This window comes from Coturnix japonica, chromosome 1 (genome assembly GCF_054131305.1).
Source record: "Coturnix japonica strain WE chromosome 1, WE-NBRP24, whole genome shotgun sequence".
NCBI lineage: Eukaryota > Metazoa > Chordata > Aves > Galliformes > Phasianidae > Coturnix > Coturnix japonica.
Genome location: NC_140663.1, coordinates 44068544 through 44092730, shown reverse-complemented (window position 1 = coordinate 44092730; position 24187 = coordinate 44068544). Strand labels below are relative to the sequence as shown.

Here is a 24187-nt window from a genome sequence, read left to right as displayed (position 1 = left end):
TTGTGGAGTATCCAATTTGGATATTAGCGTTATCTCAGCTCTCCTTTCTTCTCGTTCAGATCCAATTCCTCTGCTTGCCTGCTGGCAGGGCGCCTATTCCTTTCTTCCTATTATTACTATTTTATGGTTATTGTTAATATTTTATTTATTTATTTTTAGCATTCCTTTCCTTGCTCTCTTCCAACCACGCGGAGCACTGCCCCCGGGGCTGCACCTCTGGTGCACCGAACCTCAACCCTGGCACCGCATCCCGCACCACTGCCCAACGCCCGGGCTCTCCCTTCGCCCCCGCCCGGTGTCGGAGGCTGAGTCCTCCCCCGGACTCGGTGGGGAGGGGTTCATCTCTGGTTCCTTCTCTGTCTCTCCTCCTCCTTTCCCTCCTTTTCTGCTCTCCTGCTTAAGCCGTGATTATTTATTTATTTATTTATTATTTATTTATTTATTTATTTTTGTCCTGTCCCCCCTCCCAACAATTTTCCATGCGTGTATTTTATTCTTAGTAATCATTAAGCTGTTTTATGAGTTTGCCTTCCTGCTTTCTTCACCTCCGGAGAAGCTTTTGTATTGCAGAAGATTTTTTTTTAACATATATTTTTAGGGTGATGCTCTGCACGCTTCCCCCTCACCACCCCATATCTCCTACCCTGGCTGTACCGGCGGAGAGGCAGAAGTTGGGCATATCTGAGGCGGCTCAGCCTTGCAGGGAGAGAGGGGGGCAGTAGCTGCTCAGTGCAGCCCGGTGCTTGGAGAAGGATTTGCCGGTATGTATGTGGGTCTGTGTTTTATGACAGCTGGAAGTATGATGGGAGGGGAAAGGGGGGCATGGTGGGGGGGTGAAAGCCAACACAAAACACTTGCGAGTTCATTAAATAAATGCCTGCAGAGCTATAAACCTGTCCGTGTATGCTGGAGGTGGTAGGGTGGAGGTACGCCCCCACCCTCCCCCAGAGGAAAAAAAAACAACCAACCCACCCAACCCCTAAAGAACCGATGGATGCATTCCCGAGGAGGGGAGGAGAGGCGGGCGATGCGTGTGTGTGTCGGGAGGGGGTGGGGGGTGAGGGGCGTAGCGCGATCCGGCCACGTTGCAGGTGAAGCGGCCCCCCGTCACAGCGCGTGTGCCCATTGAGGCGGGCAGCGGGGCCGGCAGCACTGCAGAGGGGTGGGCACGGCCCTCCGGGGGCTGGGCCTGGGGGTGGGCGCGATGCTGTGCGTGCGTGGGGAGGGGGCCGCGCCGAGCGGGGGGCGCGTTCGCTCGCTGCGATTCACATCGCGCCCGCTTTCCCGTCTCGTATGCATGCCTATCCCGGGAATGGTGTAGTCAGCCCGTAGCTGAATTATTTATAGACTCGTGCCAGCTGTGGTTTTTTTTTTTTTATTATTATTATTTTTTGATTTTTATTTATTTTTTTTTTTTCTGATTCCACTTGTGTGCGCCGTTGGGAAATGCGTTTTGCTTCCCTTTCTTCTCAATGTGTGAATGTCTTTGTCGGGGAGCGGTTTTTATCCCCTTCAGACCCCTCTAATAGCGAATTGATGCTCATTTTTCCCTTCAGGAAGGGGACGCTTTGAGGATAATCATGCTTCACAGAAGAACGGCACCGACCTCCAGTTGCTTTCAACACAACCTCCTCCACTAGGACTCCAGGAGTGAGAAAAAGAGAGAAAATAATCGTTAAGAATAATCACTAAAAGGCGAAAGGAATGCTTACTCTGGAACCTGCATTTGACGATCCTCACGGCTCGCGCTGAATCTCCTCTGAAGTGATGCTCTCCAGCTTTTGAATTTGCACTGCTTCAAGACGCAAGATTGCCACCAAGAATCCTCTGTTTGTTTTTTTGTGTTTGTTTGTTTTTACAGCCAAATAGGATTTTTTTTTTTTAACTTGTTCCCCAACTTTTGTCCCCCCCCCCCCACCCCCCTCGACCCTCATTCTTCTTATGTGGATATGCAAGCAAGAAGAGGAGCCTGGACATTCCCAACATGCTCTCTCCCTTGATCTGTCCGTCTAGAGGTTCTGCTTCTACAAACCAAGGTAGGGAATTTCCTGATGGTGCGTTCCTGGTGGTAGCCTGCTTTCCGCACGCAGCCGTGCTCAGGGAAGACCACTCGTGGTAGAACAAAAGGTTTGGGGCTGCTGCTTGCAGAACCAGATAGAGCTCAGAAAGGAGGCAATGTTCACCAGACATGTTGATTCCCCTTTGGCTCATCAGATAGGAGATACAGGGAAGGCGATAGGGATGCTCCCAGTTACGTGCTGTGAATGGTGGGGGGGGGGAAGTCCCTTAGGAATTTGGGTTTTTTTTTTAGGGAGGAGGGGAGGGGGCTGTGTAGTGTGGGTGCAGATTATGGGAGAGAGAACGTGGCTTTGATAAAGGGGGAGATGACAATTATTCCCATCCATCCATCTGTACGTTGGTTCTTTTTTTCCATCGGTCCAGCAGCTCCGTGTCATGCCGTGATGTGAAAACAGAGCTCCTTAGGAACAACGGTAGATAGAAATGTGCTTGTTATGAGATGGGTGCTGCATTACTCCAGACCCACTCTGGCCTCTCCATTGTGAGCGGCCCTATGCAGGGCTGGGGACCGCCTCAGCACCGCGGCAGGAGCCCGCCCAGTGCTGGGCGAGTGCAGCTGCTCGCGTGGAGGTGGAGGGCTATTTTAAGTCCAAGCACGTCAGGAGTCTTTACCCGAATCTACAAGGCAACGTATTCGGGCTACTTCACGTGTTTTAATCAATTCACCGCATTCCCCTCCTCCTCCCTGCTGTGGGTAGCCCCCTCCTCAGCCTGCTTGCAAAATGGCTATTGTGCATCCAGCCACCGGTGCATCCCGAACGTAGCATGCCATGTGAGCTTTACCATAAGATGGTGGCAAGACAAAGGGAGCAGAGCGCCGGGGGGGTGCAGAGCATGCGGCTGCTGTGCCGCGCCCCGCTGAGAGCGCTGGGTGAGAGGTGCTGAGTTTATTTTAAGCTCTTAGCAGCACGCGTGGGGCTGCATGCCCTCATGACAGGTTAGAGAAGGGGTGATGGGGCTGAATTCCCCCCCTTCCCCCCACCTTTTATTATCACCCTTAGCCCCGGTGTGGGTTCCCCACAGCCCTCCTTCTGCTTGGCACCCTACACCAGATCCAGAGGCCTTCAGTGGGCGGGGGAGGCTCACAGCAGCAGCAGCAGCAGCAGGAGGAGGAGGAGGGAAGGGGCTGTATCCTGCAGCCCCCTGCAGCTTTGCTGCTGTAGATGAGCTCAGGGTGTCCCCATCCCCATGGCACCAAGACCGTTCTTGCTCGCCTTGGTTCTTCCAGTAGCTTGTTTTTTCCTTTTGGAGGGGTTTTCTGGGCTATTGTTAAAAATGAAAAGCAGTTCTGTGCGGAGGGGCTGACAGCCACCTTCCCTGCCATATTCTGACTGTGCTTCTATAAATATCCAAGGCTTCCCAGGGTTTATCAGTGCCTGGATCCTCCCTACCAGAGAGCTCCCTCCCTCTCCCTCTGCATGTGGGAGTAGAAAGTTTACCTGCATGGAGAGAAGAGAGTGCATGAGAGCCTTTCTCCTGCTTCTAGGAGGAATTTCTCAAGCCCTACATCTTGTGCCTGCTGCTGGATCCTCCCAGGACCCCAGCACTGTCCACCTCACTTGGGTCTTATTTCCCCATGACAGCCTCTAAGAGCACAAACTCTGAGGGTGGAGGGGATGCATCCCCATTCCTCAGTGAGCAGGGCCAGGGAAGAGGAGGGCAGATACTGCTCCTTGGGGTGGTTGGAGGGACAGGTGGCTTGGCCAGGCTGCAGAGTGCTGGGTGCCTGTCACCTTCTAATGTCAGCCCTACTTGAAGGCACTGGGCCCAGGTAGGTCCCATATTGCCCCATACCTCTTCCCAGATGTGACCTGGACCAGATTTGGGTGGAGGTAGTGTTGGAGAGGGCTCTTATGGCACTGCTGCTCATGGGAGCAGGAAATGTGGACCCACATCCTCACCCCCATTTACCTCTCGGTCTCTCTTGCTGCTACTTTTGATTAGGATTTTTTCCTCATTTTCCCCTGCAAGCTTCAGCATTGGCAATAGGCGGCACCCTCTGCTGTTGCCTCACGTTGCCAAGCATAGCCACCTCCAGGGGAGTGCAAGCATTGCATGGAGGTGGCTGTTTCAGTGTTGGGTGCACAGGAGAGGCTGGGTACACAGCACATCAAGCTCTTAGGTTCTCAGTGCTGCCCTGCTGTTCAATCCCTAGGGATGCGGGGTGACCTGGTGTGCTCCAGCTGCAGTTCTGAGGAGCGCAGCCATCATGTGTAGGTGTGAGGTGCTCTGTATGTGTGGGTATGGGCAATTTGCAAATGCTCGCCTACGTCCCCCCAAAGAAGCAGCAGTTCTTGCTGCCTCCACATCTCCTAGTCCCGGTGTGCACTAGCATGTCTCCCAGTACTGGGCATGGGTGTCAGGGGATTGGCAGAGGGTGGAATAGACACACAGCCTGGAGTGAGGAGACCTGCTTCAGCTTTCAATCAGCTCTGCCTTGGTGGGTCGAGGTGAATTTCAACAGGGAGAAGGAAAGAAGCGTGGCCAGAGCTCCTGCTTTTCTTTCTGGGATGCTGGGCTCTGGCCTGGCGATGCACACCAGCTCATCTTGGCATGCTTGGATCTTGGTGCCTCGTGTGATCCCTTTGTCAGTGAAACTACAGCTGGGCAAATGAAGGCATCAGGAGCAGTCTCTGCTGTCCTGCTTTGGGCAGTGTTTTTGGGATACCTGTATGGATGGTTGGGTTTTGCATTGTGTCTGCCTATGCAAGAGCATGATGAAGATGGAAAATGCAGAGCAGGGATAAAAATCCTAGTTCTTCATCCTCATCTACTCTTTGTTCTGTTTCATGCTCATTTTGGATTATTAGTTACCTCTGTATAAAACTCTTATCAACCAACAAACCAGCATCCAGTGCCCAACCTCTAGCATACAGAGGGAGAAAGCTGCAATGTTCAGTTTCGTATTTCATCTGCTGTTGGAGTTGAGGTGGGCCTGTTCCTCAAGCTTAGTTTGGAAGAGGACAGGTAGATGCCAGCTCCAGTGCTGAAACCTTTCTGCGTTAGCACATGGAGATGTGCTTGGACTCCCATGCTGGACTGATACTACCTGGCTACCTGGATTTGGTGCTTTAGCACTTGTTGTCTCTGCAGCAGCATGTGGGAGGTCTGGATTTGATTCCCAGTACTGTTCTCTCATAACCCCCAAGCTGGCAGAGGATGAGTGGGGGAGAGAGGATGTATGGACAGCGCTGTTTGCCTCTGCAATGGGCTCCATTCCCTGCTGCTGTCTTTTTCTTCTTAAGATGCACAAAAGCTGCCTGTGAGGTGGTCCAAGAGGATCAACCTAGATGAACTTCAGGGATGCCAGAGCCCTACACTACCTGTACACTCTTTCTCAGCATGGTGTGGTGGGCAGGACAGAAGTTGTCTTGTAGCTAGAGAATATAGAATAGAATATCCTGAGTTGGAAGAGACCCATAAGGATCATTGAGGCTTACACCAAAAAATGCCTTCACATATTGACCTCAATTTATCATGAAGAATGGATCAGTTAATAGAAGAGATGGCTCCATGTATTGGATGATATACAGTGGGATGCTGGTAGCATTCTGTCTGCCTGGCACCTGGGCTCCAGCACTGCCTGATTCTCCTTTGACCTGCCTATGAGACGTATTTATACTTGAGATAGAAAAACAAGCAATGGATGTGTAGTATTATCTGCTATTACCGTGACCTGTCCCCTACATACACATCCACAAGATTTCATCATGAAAACAACTCTCTCAAGTAGTGGCTTCACTGCAGTCAGACAGACCTAGCTACTGCCCTGGGTAAGATGAAGCAGTTTGGAGATAGCAGTGCTGACGTATATAGAAGGAGAACTAGAGGAAAATAAGAGACTTAAAGCTAAGCATGGTCCTCCTGCTATCATTACTTTCTTCCTTCCTCTTGTGTTCCTGCTTTAGCTAAGTGCGTCATTATGAGAATGTAAAGGATAATTTCTCCAGCTACCAAGGGGGCTCCAGCACCCCTCTTGTGCATCTGCCATGCTCCTCTACTCATCATAAGACAGGAGAGTTAGGTTCTGGGCTGGTATAGGTTGGCACTTACTCTGGAAATATCAGTGGTATGGTGCTAACTGGGAGTCAGGACCCACATGGGCTAAATGCTCCAACTACATTTTTATTTTAGGGGAAAAACACCACCACCAAACCAACCCACCCTTTATAGTTAAAGAGCTTATAGCTGCCGTGAGGTACAACCTGCTGGCTCCCTGCTAGAGCTATGTGTTGGCATCTGAATGGCTGTGTGTGAAAGTCAACCAGGTGTATGTCCATGTGCCTTAGGTTACCTGCAGAGGAAAATGCATCCCTGTGGGCTCTGAACCTGAGGTGTGGCACTAGGCAGTGCTGTCATCAAGTCAATTCAAATCATGACTAATTTTGATCTCTTGAGGCTATCCTGCTCTTTGTTTAGCATTTGGGTTTTGTAGAAGTAGGGGAGGGAGTGCTGGGCAGGAGAGACTGGCTTTGGTTTCCCTGATTTATGCACTGAATGTGCTTAATGTGTGAGGAATAAAAGTACTGCTTTCTCTGTACTCAGGGCTACTAAGACAGGAGAGAGGGGAAGGGGGTGTACTCTGAAACTCACAGCCAGCCAATGCTTCCTAGCACAGAGGGTGTTTGGAGATTGTGAGGTACGGTATGTTGGATAGATCTCTCTCCTTTCTAACACAATCAAAGACAATGTGTTTTGGAGCGAGAAAGAAACATAATTGATTAAACTTCTGACAAAAAAGGAGAAATTATGAATGAGAGTGTAGGTGGCTTAAGGTGAAGGGATACAAGGTTGAGACCTTTGCAGTGTTTGCTCCTTATTCTCTATCCTTATGGTCAAGGAAGGTTCAAAACTGTAAAGAGCTGCTGAATGTGGCTTAGGTGAAGTGGTGGGTTTCCAGCTGTGAATACTGAGGATGTATCTCTATTCCCAGAGCACATACAGTGTGACTAATATCAGTGTGCATGTGTGATGGTGCTTAAACACCTATAGGGAAGAAACACTTTAAAGGGAGAAACGAGAATATGATCTTTATGGTCTCTTGGTGGCATGTCCTTGTTGACTGCCACCAAAACAGGCATGGGGCCCATTAATTTGACCTGAATAAGCCATGAGCTAATGTTCTGTTGCTCCTGCTCATCACTTGCATGTTAGGCACACAGGACCTTGTGTCCAATTGATTCTCCATGTGATGAACTGAAGAGTTACCCAAAAGTGATAGAGGTTACCTAGTTGTGAGAGGGAAACAGTTCATGCTTAATGCACTCCTAGGCTGCATTTGAACTGCCAATTAAAAAATGAATCACTCCAGTTACTGCCATCCTCCACTGAACCTTCTCTCCAGCCCATGCATGAGCTTTGTATGCAATCACTAGTACAAAACAGTGAAATAATGTCTAATATCTACTTAGAGATGTAGTTAAACCTCACTTAAATAACTGTGTTCTGTATGGGGGCTGCGCTTTTGAGAGAGGGAAGGACTGGGGAGGACGTGGGGGAGTGAACAAAGGCAACGACTGCAGATCAGAGAAAAGAAGACAGGTAAAGAAAGGTTGGAAGAGCCTCAGGTCTGGAGAGAAAAAACAGCTGTGGGTGGATGCCTAACTGTCTGCGAACACATAAAAGACCATTACAGAAAGAGGACAGGGGCCAATTATTCTCATTAGTCACTGAGGATAGATTGAGAAATAAATGAATTTAAGATGAAGCAGAGAGAATAGAGATTAAATATCAAATTAAATGTTTACTGCAAGAATGGTTTAGGTGATAGCAGAAGATACTGATAAATGTGGCAGGATGGCTCTGACTGAAGCTATTTAAAGCTGGATGTAGGTGCTGAAATATCAGGTTTGTATCTAATAAAGTCTGCCTCAGGTGAACCATAGATCATAATATTTGTGTGCCTAACTAAGCAACTTTAGAAGAAAGTTAATGAGGTCAATCTGTTTAGAGTGTGGGAGACAGGACCAACAGTCCAATCTGTGGAAATACTCCCCATGTGATTGAATCTGGCCCCATTGCTTTAAATCTCATTTGGTGCGTGTAGAACTTCATATAATGGTGTTGAATGGTGCCATGGCTTGAGTTCTGCTTGGAGTTTGTAACGGACAGAAACTCCCCAAAGAGGTCCAGCGATGTTTTAGCACTTGCAGTTATGATGCTTGAACCCTGCAATAATATGGGCTCTTCTAGACTGAGATTTGTGTCCCTTTCTGTAGCAAACTTCACCCATGTGAAAATACGTACCTTACCAATTCATTATATTCTGTTGTCTTGCAAAATGAGCTATAGTTTAAAGGTCCCTTATCCTCATCATATTCACTGCTTCTGGAGAATAATTTGAGAATTTGGAGATCCGTAAGCATAGTGCTTTCTGAGAATCATCGCTTCATTCAAGCTGTTGTCCACGATTGTGTCTCCTTATGCTCTGAGTTGGAGAAACTACTTGTGTAGAGTTGGAGTTTGAATAGGAGGTTTTATTAATAGGTTCAGGGAGGGGTATCCTTACTTTGAATCACTAGAGATTGTCCTGCAGGTAGTTGAGAAGGCTGAAGGTGCCATTTTGAGACAGTGAATTTGGCCAGCACTGGAAAACTGTACTATATGACCTTAAGCCTATTCCAGTTCATCTCTTACTGCACATTACTGAGATACAGCACCGTTTCTTTTTTTCTTCAAGTCCATAACTTCAGCCTCCAGTGTTTCTAAGTAGAATCAGGAGTTTTCTGTACTGGTATCTAGGACAAGCTCAAACTCAGATGGAGGAAGCAACATGTTGAGCTGTCTTTTTTATTACACACAGATTAAACATTTTATTTTTCACCTCTTTTCCTAATCTCTTCGGTAGGGTTGCCATGCACTGTTGAGGAGCTAGGACACACAACTCCTTCTTGTGGATGTATTTATTCTTCCTTGTCAAGCATGGCCTCTGAAGAATTTGGAGGATTTTGCAAATGGAAACAAATATGAAAATTAGAAATTTAGTATTTCTAAACAGGCCAGAAGATGAGATGTTTTCTAGGAGCTAAATGAGACAGATAAGGTTTTGTGTCATGAACCTGCTGATAATTTACTAGCACAACTGCCGTGTCCTACATCAGCTACAGCTGATTGCCTAATGAACAGCAAATTGTTTTCAGGCGATAGACGTAAAAGCCTAATGATATCTGGAGGCAGCTGTGACTGCGTATTGCCTCCAGCTGTTGGCCATGAGCAGGGCACAGCGGATATAGGTAAGTAAGAGGTAAATCTCAATATCTGCTGTTGTGCTCTCCCATGACAAAGGATTCTGGTTTTTTCTCTGTTGTGTGGGACCCCTGCTGCACAACCATTCTCCTGCTGGGAATAAGGTCCTGGAAGTGGATGGTGGAAGATCTTCTAGGAGCCTAAAGCTGGCTCTGGTTCTGAGGGCAATCCTGGATCTTCAGTGTCTGGGGTTGGATGCTTTTGAAGTCAGAGTGGTGAGAAGGGCGGCTCAGTGGATGCGTGGAGGGGAGTAGGTATACTGGCAGCTGTTCTGGGAGGAGGATGGAGAAAGGGTTGCTGCTTTAGACGTCTTTGTGCTGGATAATGTAGGATATTAATTAAATGTATGTGACTGGTTTGCTGGTGAATTTTCATTACTAATCTCTGGTGATAAATGCATTTGAAGTGCATTGTGGTAAAGGAAACGTACAAAAATGCAGTAGCTTGTAGCTACTTGCACTTAAGCATACACTTGCTTGGAAAGCACAGAGGAAGGATATGCACATCCCTGCACCCCTCTCTCTCCTCTGTATTTCTCTGGTGTCACTGTCTGCTGTAGTTAGTGGCCTGAGCATCTCAGGGGAGATTCCCTCATGTCAGACGTGTTTCAGCAGAGTCAGGCTGAAACATCAGAGCCTGACAATCCCCAAGGGAGAGGCTAATGAAAGCGACAAGATGACATAATCTGTTCTCTTTGTCTCTCCTCTCCAGCACTTCACATTTTTGGTGCACCTTGAAATTTTCCTCAAATTTATTGCTGAAGAAGTGAATGTTAGATGAGGATCTGCTCTAAAACTAATGCCTCCTATTTTATGATGTTGTCCCACAATGTCAGAGGCACTGTGAGATGTCAGCAGAGGTCTAACCTTCCTGAAATATCCTGTTACGTTTTGTTGCTGCATGACAGATGGCAGCAGAGGGGCATTCTGACAAAATGGCGTCTGACATGGAAGCATGCATGAAGCAAAGATTTGTCGCTGAGTCACTCCAGTTGGAAAAAGTAGCACCCATTGGCGTTCATTGACACTTGCCAAATGTTTATAGACACCAAATAGCGGATGTTACATAGTGTGGTGGGGGGTGGTGCATTTCAGCAGCGATAACGATGGGTCTCCTCCACTGGTGCTGATTTTTATGAGTGTGGTGTGCTCTCATGCCTTGCTGGTGAAAAAGCATAGCTAATAGTGGTTCCTGTGTTGAAAAATACTGTTTTGTAGCTGAGAATTTGCTCTATCGAATAGTATTACTGTACTCTTTGTAACTAGCTTAGTTTCCATGAAAATAAATAGGAGGTGTTACTGTTGGAGTGACCCACATATATAATTAAAATTGCAAAGATAGGTTCCTGAAACCAGGAAAGGTGAAGTATAAAAGCAACTTGGATGTAATCTGAAGTACCACATATTCAAGTATGCTAGGAGGAAGCTTTTAAATCTCCATCTGGAAGCAGCTAAGTGGTAAATACTACAAAAGCATAAACGTGATCTTAGAAAAGACATTATGATCATTTCATTATGTGATGGGGGGCCCGTGTGCTGAACAGGAGGAGATAAAAGCTAAGTAGCTTAGAAAAATAGGATAGCTGTGGGATGGCTGCTTTGAAAGACATAGTGACTCTCACAGAAGGCTCTCTCTGAATCTCTGGTTTGGAAGTTTTGTGAACTTTCAAAACAGGGATTCAGGGAGAACTTGTTAAGACTTGTGCTTCATCCCCTTTTAATTTGAATGATTTCAATGGAAAGTAATGGGACTAAAAGTCTCTTTGAACCACAGAGACTGTAGAACTTAGCAGGAGCCAAATGCCTGTGCTACAGTGCTCTCTGAAGCAGGAGCTGTGCGCCCACAGCAGGCATCTGACTTGAGCAACTCTGTTGAATGCATTGATGTTTCTCTCTCTCTCTCTCTCTATGTGTATATATACATATACATATACATATACATATATATATATATATATAGGAGGGACACAATAGGAGATCATTGTTGGTTAGCAGCATACCTCACCTAATTTCTCTCACAGTTCTCCGTTAGGATGTAAAGTTGAAATCGGGTTCTGGCTATTCCTTGATCACTGCTTGTCAGAAAGAGCCCTGCTTTCAGCCTATGATGTCAGAGGTGGTGATTAAGGTTTTTGACAGGAGGGATTTGTAATGGAGCAAATTTACCAGGAAATGGATTGATTGCCCCACCAAAATAAATACCAATTTCATAGATCTTGCTAGTTCTGTGCTGAAATTAACTTGATCTGTAAGCAGAAATGTAACTAGGTTTTGGGTGACGCATTCCTGTTCTGCATGCCTTGGAGTGGGGACTTGTTCTAGTCAGCATGAGGGCCTGGGCTCCTGGGTCCTCTGCAGTAATGCTTTCTCAGTTGGAGGTTTTCCAGTTGGAGCTGTTCTACTTTATATAAATGCCTATTCATTGTGCTGGAGAGGGAGTGCTCTAACGACTGGGCTGTGGAGGTATTCTGTTTCTTTGGCCTGGTATAAAGTAATTACTTTATATAAAGGAAAATGACTTCAGCATGAAAGAAATGGAGAAGCAGTTTCCATAGCCCAGAGGCTGTGGTGTCCTCTGAGATACGGGAGACCCAGAAGCTAATTATTCCTCCAAACTACCAGTGAAGGTTTCTTCTTGTTCTGCTTTGGATACATTTATATTTCCCAGTGACAATAAGATGTTTCTTTGTACATCTAGCTTCAGTGCTAACTCTAGGTGGGAGAAAATGTGATAGGAGGAGGTGAATTCCTAAGGGACCTGATCCTCAAGCAATTGCTCTTAAACAAAGGATGAGGGATGAGAACTGCAGAGACTCTATGACAGGAAACTAGAGTTATTGAAGAATTTTCTGTGATGTGCAGGCAGCTCTTTAGAGTTGTCTCTAGATCTTTAAAATCACTTGGGATTTTCATTCCTGCAGTTTGTATCCCTTGGTGTATCCCCTCTTGTCGTTCACGATACACTGGCTCTTATAAGCTTGGTGAGATGTTTGACTTTTATATGGAGAGGGAGAGCATTTGCAAAAGCTAACACTAGTTGTGGGGGACTTGTTTCCAGAGGATATCCACTGAGTCAGTGGAGAAAGAGGGAGTTCCTTTCAAGAGCAGAGGCCCAGTGGATGTGCTCCACGTTCTCCTTTGGAGAAGCTAATCTCTCTTGATTACAAAGGCAACCTATATAGATGAGCTTCCTAAAGTCCTGTAAGTCAATGGTTTGTCCTGTGTGTGTGTGTATATGCTAAGGGTGTTCTAGATGGGGGCTGGAAGAGGCAAGAACTGTACTATCCTTTCATCACTCAGTTTGGAACAGTCAGGAGCTAGGAGAAATGCAGTCTGCTGATCCTGGGTTGTCTGCAGTTTATTTTTTCACTGTAGGAAAAATGGCTACTTGATAGTAAGCCTCTTTTTGAACACAAAGGTCTGGAGGTTCCCCAGTCTCATTCTGGTGTAAACGGTTCCCAAATGCAATTTGAATTTGCAAGAAACAGGGATGTACATGTAGCCGATTCATATATCATCTCTGGACTCAGTCCTTGATTTCAAGCGGTAGAGTAGCAAGTTGACAGAAGAGCTTCCTTAACATGACCAGGTATTGTAGGGCTGGTTCTTGGCCCCTAGCAGAGAACTGTCCCTCAGGATGCTGCAGGTTAAGGAGGGATGGCCAGGGCTTACTTTATCTACAGCCAATGCTTCCCAGGAGAGAATTGGTGTAAGAACAACATTTAATCATGCATCTTTGTACATATCTGCCTGCATAAATTTAGAGGCAGTGCCCACTTCTACCAAGGCAGATGTTTAATAAGAAATATTGCTTGCATGATGAAGCATAAAAATGGAACAAAACAGAAAATTAGAGCTAAAGTTTGTCCCAGCTGTCTAACTGGGACTTTTCAAGTGCACAGGGTAATACAGATATCCATGCATCTTCTCTGAATTAATTGTGTTCTGTAGTAGCGTAGTTCGTCAACTGTGGCAGAACAAATTGTGATGTGTACCTACACAAGTGTTTAGCTGCAGATCAGAAACAGGACTTGGTGTCCCTTTGAAGTTGGACAGAATCCTAGCATTGGTTCTGCTGAGGACTGGGCCAATTTTGGATGTTTCTGTGGTACTAGATGTAATTGCTTGATTTTATTTTTAATCAGCTTCATTTCAAAATATTATTGTTTATAAGCTTGTTCTGCTTTTTTCATCTGAGGAGCATATTAGCTGTGGAGGTACTATCTAGGTTGTTATTTTGATGCCTGTAATGAACGCTGTGTAAATTCTTCATGTTAGCTACATACAGTGGCTGCTACTTTTAGTCTTTGCAGTTGATCATTTCCTTTTTTTTTTTTTTTTTTTTTTTTTTTAAGCATCAAAACAGCATTTCTTTTGCTGCATAAATGTTCAGGTGTTTTCAGGACACCCTAATGTATTGCTTTTCCTGCAGTATAAAACAGCAGTAAGTATAGAATCTGGTTGAGATTCAGTGTGAGGATAAGATTAAGTTGTGTCATGTTTCCTTCCCCAAATCCTCATGGACTATGTCTGGAGGAGAAAAATCAATTACTCTCTGGTAAGAACTTCATAAAATGGCTGCATTTGGCATCTCTGTTTTTTCCTTTTGAATAGAAATTGAGACTTTTAAAGCAACTAAATGGTATTTTCTTATGATCTGAATGAATTTGGAAGAAAAATATAAGAGAGTGTTTTAAAAGTTGCAAGAAAAAGCTTGCTGGAAAATCAGTAGAACTTGATTTTACCATCAGATATCCTGAAGGGGAGAAAAAGGAAAGAGTTAAAGACATGAATTTTGCTTAAAACTAATTTTCTTTCTTATAGGATGTATGAATATTCAACGAATTTACAGAAAATGGCAGAAGGTGTTTGGTCCAATGCTCCTACTGGATAACTTACACATTCTTTAGGTGATGCTTGGGGTTTAGAGAGTTTCATATACAAAAGACTCAAACCGTGGCATTACTAAAATGACACATTACACCAGCTAAAGACATGTTTAACTTGGATAAAAGTGTCTACAGATAGTCCACCCAGACAAGGGGTGGCATAGCAGTGCAGAGAAGGCAAATTTCATGTAGAAGCAGCAGTTTAAGCTGTGCCTCTTAACCTAGTTGGAAATGAGGCATTATATGTACATTCATATCAGTAAGCAGAAAAACATACTGGGGAATAGCTGTGCAACCTCAAGCACTACTTGCAGTGCACTGAGCGTATGGAGTTCTTTGGTGGAAAACCAGAGGGCTTAAAGAAGTTGTAACTGAGAATTTTTTTCATTGCTTGCTAGAGCAGGATGGTAAGAGATGTGCTAAGATTTTTCTTGGCCATAGTCAGCTATCAATTGACTGAAGCCAAGCTGACCTTCTCCATCCTGACTGAGCTGGTCTAGTATATGCTGATCAGCATTTGGCAAAAGGTACCTATCCTTGGTCTGTGCCAGTAGACAATCAGGTGCATTGGCTGGAGTTCCTTTCCTCTAGATGTATGCATAGGTCTAGTCTCCCTTTTGGGCTAAAAGTATCCCCAGTTCTCTGAGCTAGCCTCCTGTGATGAGGATCCACTGTCTTCACATAAGTGTAAAGTGTAGAGCTGAGAGAGATGTGTGCATGCATATGTGCCATCTTGCACTTTCTAAACATCCAAGGAATGTTGTTTCTGCTCCTTGTAGCTTTGTACCTTTGTCCTGTCCACTTCATTTTCCCTCTTCTGAAATGGATTCTGTTATTTGTAGCTAAGATCTTTGTGGTGATGCTAAACACTGTCATAAATCCAACCAATTCACACACTGTGCAGCTTTTCAAGTGATTTGAGTTGTGCTGAGTCTCTTTCCTCACTCCTTTCTCTTGGCGGATAAGACTGAGAAATTAAGCAAAAAACCTTCTCCTGCTGCAGCTCTGGAAGAAGTGGGCTGACATGGGTCATGAGAAGTGGTGGTGGCAGATTTATGCACCTCTTTGGGCTTTTACTAGCAGTAAATTGCACTCTGATCCTGGGAAAGCCTGGACCATGAGAGACTGAGAGAGCTGGGTTATAAATTTTCCTGCACTACCAGTATGTGTTTACAGGAGAAGATGGGAGGTAGAGTTGTCAGTGCTTTATTTTCCCCAGTTTTGTGAGCTGGGAGAGGCTGGTGCTACTGCCTCGAAGTGGATAGAGGTCTCCCTGCACCAAGGGGCAGCAACAAGGACCATGTTTCCTCCTTTCCCCCCCATCTCATTTATAAACAGCTGAGCTGCAACTGCCTTGTGGCCAGAGGAAGCAGGGATGTGCTGAGTACTATCTCCCCTACTGCACTGAACAGCTGCAGGGGCAATGCGTCAGTGCTGCCTGGGGTGAGGTCTCCATCTACCTCTGACCCTGTATTACTCCACCTTCTTCTTACTCCCCTGTTACCTTTTCCCCCTCCTTCAGGCTGGACAAACAGAGTTTGGTGGCATTCCTGCCTGCTTGAGGTCAGGACAGCACTGTAGTGCCTGGTGCTAGTGCAGGCAACAGGTCCCTCCATTCAGAGGGACCTTGACAGGCTGGAAAGCTGGGCTCGGGTGAACCTAATGAGGTTCAACACAGCAAAGTGCAAGGTTTTGCACTTGGGCCGGAAGAACCCCAGGCACCTGTACAGGCTGGGAGGAGTTGTCCTTGAGAGCAGCTCAGCAGAGAAAGACCTAGGGGTCCTGATAGATGAGAAACTTAACATGAGCCAGCAGTGCGCTCTGGCAGCCCAGAAAGCAAATGGGATCCTGGGCTCCATCAGGAGAGGGGTGGTCAGCAGGGATAGGGAGGTGATTGTCCCTCTCTACTCTGCTCTTGTGAGGCCCCATCTGGAGTACTGTGTCCAGGTGTGGAGCCCTCAGTACAAAAAAGACATGGAGATTTTGGAAAGGGTCCAGAGGAGGGCCACGAAGATGATCAGGGGGCTGGAGCACCTCCCCTATGAGGACAGGCTGAGGGAGTTGGGTTTGTTCAGCCTGGAGAAGAGAAGGTTGCGGGGTGACCTCATTGCAGCCTTTCAATATCTGAAGGGAACTTACTCCCAGGAGGGGAGTAAACTCTTCGAAAAGGCTGATAATAGCAGGACTAGGGGAAATGGTTTTAAGTTAAAAGAAGGAAGATTTAGGTTGGATGTTAGGGGGAAGTTCTTTACTAGGAGAGTGGTTAGGTCCTGGAACAGGCTGCCCAGGGAGGTTGTGGATGCCCCGTCCTTGGAGGTGTTCAAGACCAGGTTGGACAGGGCTCTGGGCAACCTGATCTAGTAAAGGTGCATGTTTGGTGGCCCTGCTAGGCAGGGGGGTTGGAACTACATGATCCTTGAGGTCCCTTCCAACCCGGGTCATTCTGTGATTCTGTGAATAGCTGGGGCTGGTGGGCAAGTTGCCTTTCTCTACCTCAGTGCCCTTGTACTTGTTTTTGTTGTTGGATACTCTGGTGTTGGGAGAGGGGAGAGGAAAGAGTTCTAGAAATTTTAGAGGGGCAAAGTTTGGAGAAGAGGGAAAGCTTTTCTCTTCTGAATTCTAGAAAGTTTCCTTTGGCTCCTGTATTGGGAGAAGCTGCCTAGAAGGGCTGTCAAGTCTCTAGAGGTATTCAAATCTTACCTGGATGCTTTCCTGTATAACCTATTGTAGGGAACCTACTTTAGCGGGTGAAATGGACTGTGTGATTTCCAGAGGTCCCTTCCAACCCCTATGATTCTGTGATTGTCACTGCCCTGTTCTCGGGCAGCATCTGGGGTGATGTATGCAAATGTGATGTCTTTGGAGATGCCTTCAGCCCTTTGGGATGAAGGAGAAAGGCAATCTTCAAGAACACCATTTAGGAAACGAAGACGCTGTGCTTCTTTGAGGGTGTATACTGTGGCAGGCAGTGTTTCTCCCTGGCAGAGGCACATTTGGGTGATGCTTAACCCATGGGCTCCCCAGTGCTCCACTCAGGGCTTTGCATGGCTCTGCAGGAGTCACTGCTTTTTCTGTGAGCAGTGGGGCGTGGTGCAAAGCCCTAATGTGGCAGCACAAGGCTGAAAGGCTCCCAAAGCCCAAATGTAGCATCTGAAAACCCTCTGGCAGTTTTCATTGAAGGGCTGAAGAGTGGTGTGTGAGAAACCCATAATGCCTTGTGAATTTAGGGATGTGTCTTGACTTAACTCTGATGACAAACTCTGTGACTTTCCTTTGTGAGAGCATTTTCATTGGAAATCAGAGAGATTTGAGAGATATAGCTGGCTAAGCAGTCATACCTCAGAATAGGATTTGGGGATTAGCAGTGTGGATAATAAATTGAGTAGCAGGAGTTAAAATCAGACTGCACTCGTAAAGAAAGCAGAGACGAAAGGTACACCCCTGGAAAGCAGTAATGCCAGAAATGACGACAGGGTTACACTGGTGAGCAGATGAGATATGGGCTCACAATACAATGCGGCAGCAGAGCAGCGGATGTGGTTTCTGGGTTGCACAAACAGAACTGTTACATCTTGGAGCAAAGAAATATTTTCTTCATGTTTCTAGTCATATTTTCTTCACATGCCTGGTCTGAGTGTACCTCGGCTATTGAGTTCATTTCTGGAGAACTCAGTGCCCCAAAGATGGCAGCAAATTAGAACAAATTCAGTGGAGCAACGAAAATGATTAAGATGCTGGAGGGATTGATCTAAGAGTGGAGATTAAAGTAACTAATTACATTTAGCTTGGCCAGATGACAATTAAAAGGGTGATGTGATGACTGCTGTAAAGTGTGTGCTTAAGAATGTAAACACTGAAGGGAGGGAGAACGTGAAGTATTGCGGAGAGCTGCTGGTTCGATGCCTGGGTTGCACGGTGAGGAGGATGAGCAGGACCGGAGAAGAAGCTGTAATGAAACGATAGGAGAGCGATCGCCAGGAGTGCTGAACGGACAGCGCCGCCGCTCCACGGGGAGCAATGCGCTCTGTGAACAAAAGCAGCCCTGGGAGCTTTGGTAGGGGAAACATCCCAAATCCGTCAGGATAGGAGTTGAGGGATGCGGTGTTCCCACAGCAGCCCTCCCATTGATTTGCAGGATGTGGGGAAAAACTGCTGGTATGTTCTTTTGACTGTGATCATGCAGTGCTGCATCCACATTGGGGTGTGGTTGCTGGAATGAAAACCTGAAAGGCTTTTAGGGGCTGGAGGGGTGCGAGCAAAGCGTCGGGTGAATGTTATCAGACACATGTAAGACAGGCAGAGAGATCCTGGTGTATTCCAGCTAGGGGAATGACAACTGTGGTTAGAAACCTAGTTGTCCGTAATCTGTAAAGGACTGTTATAAAGAGAGGTCGGGCCAATTATTCTCTTTAGCTACCAAGGACAGATCTGGAAGGAAGTGGACCCTTAGCTGAGAGAATTCACATCTGTATGATGGAGAACGCAAAGTATTGGGTGGAAGGATGCTACAAGGGTGTGTGGGAACTGCATGACTGTAGATATCAGGGTGACATTAGACACCTGCTTACCAGGGGATGACACTGGCATGGGGAAGTCAATCTCATTTTAGCAAGGGGGATGGGGCTGGAGGGGCAAAACAGCTGCTGTGACACAGAGAGCTCATCTAATTTCTGTGATTTCAGAGTATTTAAAGGGCTTTTGGGCTTGTAATCAAGCCAGTGATGTGGTGTTTTTGCTTTGCAGGTTATTTGTTTAGGACTTGTTGGCTAATGCTTAATTGCTCTTTTTTTTTTTTTTTTTTTTTTTTTTTTGATCTATTTCAATGCTTCCTTATGCAATGGAGGAAAATACAGACTTATTAAAAAAAAAACAACAAAAAAACAACAAAAACAACCAGACATATTAAAAAAAAAAGAGCTAGTTCTAGCAGAACATGGATTGGTTGTTTTTGTTGTTGTTTTTTATTTTTTCTTTTTTGTCCTTTTGTTGTAGACTTTTTTTTTTGAGGTATGAATTACCTTAACTAGATGATATTTGTTTCTAGTCCTTGTGCAGTATTATATCTTCTCATTTTGACAAGTCCAGGAAAATATCAAGAAGCAAGTGCTATTCTCATGATTTCTTATCAAATTGTATCCAAGACATCCTGCACGTTTTCTCAGAGATGGTCCATTTTCAGATACCAGGAGGATATCGCACACCTGGAAACAATTTCATGAACTGCTTTTAAGAGTGAGCAGTATGGCATCTCTGAGAGGAAACAAGTGAGGATGAGAAGAAGAGCTGTGCATCTGCACAGCCTCTCAGCTGGTGGTTCCAGTTTCTTTGGATAAAGAGCTCTGTAAGCCTGATGTGAAGAACATCATGAATTTATTCTTTTGTGATTCCCGAGTAGAGGGCAGTTTGTAAAATAAGCGTTTCAGCTTAGCTCCATGTGTGACAGCAACTGTGTCCCAGTGACACCGCTAGTTCCTGGGCAATTTTAAGGAGTTCAAAGAGTCATGGAGTCTTGGGATCAAGGAAACAGGTTTTTTCTTGTAAAGTCAGAAGAGCACCTTTTTAAGACAAAAGCTGAAATGCTGCAAGCAGGTGGGGTCGTGCTGTCTTACAGAGAAGACTAAGCTCATGGTGTGGACAGGAGACAGGTCAGAGTGATCCCATATTTGACTTCTCCCTGGATTATTTGTGGCTCTTACTCAATTAATAAACAACTATAGTCATTAAATGCATTTCTTTTTCCTGTCCCAGCAGTTGCTTCCTAAGGTATCCCAGCGCCCTGGCAGTTTTGTGCAAACCCACCGTTGCTGCTGGCTGTAGACAGCCTGTTTGACTATTCTATGGTGTGGCTGCAATGCAGACGCCTCTCCTCATGCCCCTTCAGCTGCAGGCAGCAGCCGTCAGTGAGTAGTGCAAGCTGGGGGTGGCTGTGCCTACAGCCATGGCATGAGGGTTTGTCAATGCCCAGTGTGTGTTCATCTGTGGGTTGGGGCGATGGGTGTGTGCATATCACGACTGTGTTCTTCAGTTGCTCTTTCTTTTGTGTTGGAGAGGTCTGTGGGACTTTGGAGCTGATGATGCCACAAATAAGTACCTTTTACTTGGTCTTGACTTTCAGAACTCTACCCTTGACATTCTTCACTGATTTTGCACTTAGTAAAAGAAATAAAGGAAGAACAAAAAAGCACTTTACAAAGCATATTCTGATGAAATCAGCTCCTTGACCAGCTGTGACAGGGATAGAAGTAGCAACCAGAAATACAGACAGGGAACTATGATGAGGGATTTGTACTGGTGAATACTACTCTGTGATGAGTCCCTTGGTCCTGCAAGCTCTAAGCCTGGGGAAATTACCACCAGTGCTGTTACTTCCAAAATCCACATCCCAGACTCCTCAGACTCAGCAGCCAGTGTTAGATCTGCAGATGTCCTTCATGACATGGGATTTTGGATACTGTCACATTTCATTGTCCTGTGTGAAACAAGTGTACTAGACACTGTTTTTCTCTGCATTTTTGTAATGACTTTTTATGTTTTTTTACTACCTACTGTTATGTCTATCATGTTTTGGAAGGAAGCTGCTTGGTTTGCACAGTTCGTGACTTATCAGTGCCAATGCTATGTTCTGCCCTTGTAGGGTCTTTACAAAGTACTACACCTTTGTTGCTGGTGTGTTGGTTGATGATGGGGAATGTGATCTGGGTATCTGTATGTGTAATCTACTTTGTAAAGCTTAAAATGTTACATTATATTTAAAAATAGTGAAAACTTCATTCTAGAAATGAGTCTGTATAGGATAGCAGAGCTACTGCCAATGCAGCCACTGTGGAGGTTGTATGAGTAGGAGCTGCAGTGGGTGTGCAAATGTACACACGTATATGCCCCTGCTAGCAGATGGCTGTCCCCTTGTTGTGCTGCACTATGTGCTAATGAGGCTTACTGCCCCAAATGCTCCCTACCTGCATGCACTCCACCAGTGCTGCTGTGCCAGCATGTGCTGGCATTAGGTGGCCCAAATGTAGGACGTTCTGACCTGCTTCCTGCCTGACAGACGGCAGAAGCTGATTGCTGGAGGCAACCATTAGTTTACTCCAGATTGGCTTCAGGGATTACACGTGGAGAAGTGCAGGCCATTAGAGCTGCAGCATCGGTGTGACCATGCTGCTGTGGGACTTTACAGTGCTAGAGAGGCATGAACTGCATTATATGAAAATCTCTGAACAGCATCTTGATGTTGCTGAACAACACGCTCATTACACCCACCTTCCATGTGTCTCTAAGCTTGCAGCAGAACCAAAGAACATAAACTGTATCATTCCTGTACCCTCATTCTGCTCCTTTTTAATATCCATCAGCAGTTTTTTTTCCTGCGTGGTACTGCAGGTTGGGAAGGCTGATGGCAGCCAAGGTGAATCACTCACCACATGTTGATGTATTTGCTTTACCTGTTGCTCTGTAGAAGCCTGCAATCCCACTGCTGAGGCTTTAACGGCTCCCTGCCAATCAGATTAAATATTTAGTAGCAATAGGTTCTGGGCATCACATTCCTGACAGTGTGTTTTCATGCATCATTTGCTGTAAACGTTGGGAGATTTTTAGCTACAGCTTGCAAAGCAATTGCCTCTCTGCTACGTCTCTTGTCTTTATCTCCTATTTTCAGTGTCCCTCTGACTTTTCACCTTTACTCTTAGCTCTGCTTTTTCTGCCCTGCTGTCTCCTCCCTCTTGGCTTTCCTCTTCGATTATTGAGGCCACGAGAACAGCAACTGGAATGGGTATCAGCATGTGGTGGAGGAATGGAGGCACCGATGGCATTTCCATCTCCTCAGAAAAGCTCCAGTGACCAGAGCAGGCTGATGGTCTCTTTTGAGCAGTGGGCACCCTTGAGCAAGGAGAACAACCTGAGGACAAGGAAAAAAACCAACTATCTCTTTCATTCCTCTTTCCATCACACAGCTCTTCATGTATCAGCTGGCTTGGTGCCTTTACTGTTGGGTCACCTTTTTCCTTTCAGTCCGTTTCTGGATGAAATCATCTTCAGTAGAAGAGGCAATGGACTCAGTCATCCAGTGACGGTCATCCATCCCCATGGGGTTGCCTTGTTTCACTAGCTGTGGTCTTGCAGCAGATGTCTATGACAACTATGAAGATGCAGCTGGCAGATATTCCTGGTAGATCAGGACTATCAAGAACAGAAATCCAATCAAATTGTGTGGGGGAAGAAAAAAAACAAAGATAACTCTAGTTGGATTTTCTATATGTGATTGTATTTTCCGTACTGACACAGTGCTGACTTCAGGAACTCCTGAAAACAATACAGAAGGTGCAAGGACTGTCTGCTGATTCCTACAGTATGTTGGACAGCTAAAGGTTTCATGTGGACAAAATATGGTTGCCTGGCAGACGCCTGAATTTGCAGGCATGGTGCCTAAGGTGGTGGTCCTTTAGAGTACCTGTTTGAAACCAGGATGAATACCTGTGCTAGAAGTGGTTCTGAGCTGATACTGGGATGGAGAGCATAGTCTCCATGGGCTAGTGATCTCCATAGACTTGTGCTCTACATATTTTATGTTGAGTCCTCTTGAGAGCTTGCTCTCTTACTTTCATTCATTGCTTGAAGTGTTTTAAGGCTATTCATATGGTTTGATTCATTATCCTATTTCGTTTGGTAGTATGTGCATCTGTGCATCTTTTTTCGATTCTCGTTACAAAACATTCTCACTGCCTGAATGTGTCTTTGTAGCCCCAGGGTTGCTGGTGCACCCAGCAGCCTGGTAAAGGAGGCCTGTGATTCTCACTGCCTGTGTGACTGTTGTTCCACACCCCTGGTATCCAGTTCTGACTGCTCCAGAGGCCCTGTATAGCCAGTCCAGGAGATTTCTATCAGTGCTAGTGACAAGTTTTCCACCAGGGTTTCTCTTCCTATTTCTAATAAATTTGCAGCCATCTTGTGAAGCATCATCCTCTTCACATTTCTTTTGGCATGGGATGGATGTTCCTACAAACACTGCTGTTTCTTCAGGTTACCCTTTAGGTAGAAGGAAGATGAGCATGGGCCCATCAGGTCAGAGTGGCTATGGAAAGATGTGTCTTTTTTTCCTCTGCTGTAATAGTCAATAAACCTTACAGGCTGGAATGCGGTATAGCAGGCCTGATGATCTGAAGCAGATACTGGGGTGCTTGGAAAGCTGCTTCAGCAAAAGAAGAGTGAAAGATACCTGCAAATTCTGTAAAGTGCAATTACCGTGGGCAAACCAGCCTTCTTCATTTCTTCTTTTCTCCTCTCCCCTCTCCCGTCTCCCCTCTCCCGTCTCCCCTCTCCCGTCTCCCCTCTCCCGTCTCCCCTCTCCCGTCTCCCCTCTCCCGTCTCCCCTCTCCCGTCTCCCCTCTCCCGTCTCCCCTCTCCCGTCTCCCCTCTCCCGTCTCCCGTCTCCCCTCTCCCCTCTCCCGTCTCCCCTCTCCCGTCTCCCCTCTCCCGTCTCCCCTCTCCCGTCTCCCCTCTCCCGTCTCCCCTCTCCCGTCTCCCCTCTCCCGTCTCCCCTCTCCCCTCTCCCGTCTCCCCTCTCCCGTCTCCCCTCTCCCGTCTCCCCTCTCCCGTCTCCCCTCTCCCGTCTCCCCTCTCCCGTCTCCCCTCTCCCGTCTCCCCTCTCCCGTCTCCCCTCTCCCGTCTCCCCTCTCCCGTCTCCCCTCTCCCGTCTCCCCTCTCCCGTCTCCCGTCTCCCCTCTCCCCTCTCCCCTCTCCCCTCTCCCCTCTCCCCTCTCCCCTCTCCCCTCTCCCCTCTCCCCTCTCCCCTCTCCCCTCTCCCCTCTCCCCTCTCCCCTCTCCCCTCTCCCCTCTCCCCTCTCCCCTCTCCCCTCTCCCCTCTCCCCTCTCCCCTCTCCCCTCTCCCCTCTCCCCTCTCCCCTCTCCCCTCTCCCCTCTCCCCTCTCCCCTCTCCTCTTTTTCTCATTGCTCTGGACCTTTCCACTCCATTCCTGT

At 46.5% G+C, this 24187-nt stretch overlaps 1 protein-coding gene across 3 annotated transcripts in view; it reads left to right on the top strand.

The window, feature by feature from the left end:
• The first annotated feature begins 202 nt into the window (after positions 1-202).
• Positions 203-24187, top strand: part of GRIN2B (glutamate ionotropic receptor NMDA type subunit 2B) — a 211939-nt gene continuing 187954 nt past the window's right edge. Inside the window, exons 1-2 of one of the 3 annotated variants that reach the window (XM_032444362.2) lie at positions 203-761; positions 1557-2036. The gene's annotated coding sequence lies outside the window, so the exon portion shown is untranslated. Of the gene's footprint in view, positions 762-808; positions 1163-1221; positions 1361-1556; positions 2037-24187 lie in introns of those variants that run through there. The other 2 variants (XM_032444365.2, XM_032444367.2) reach the window with 2 other exon arrangements.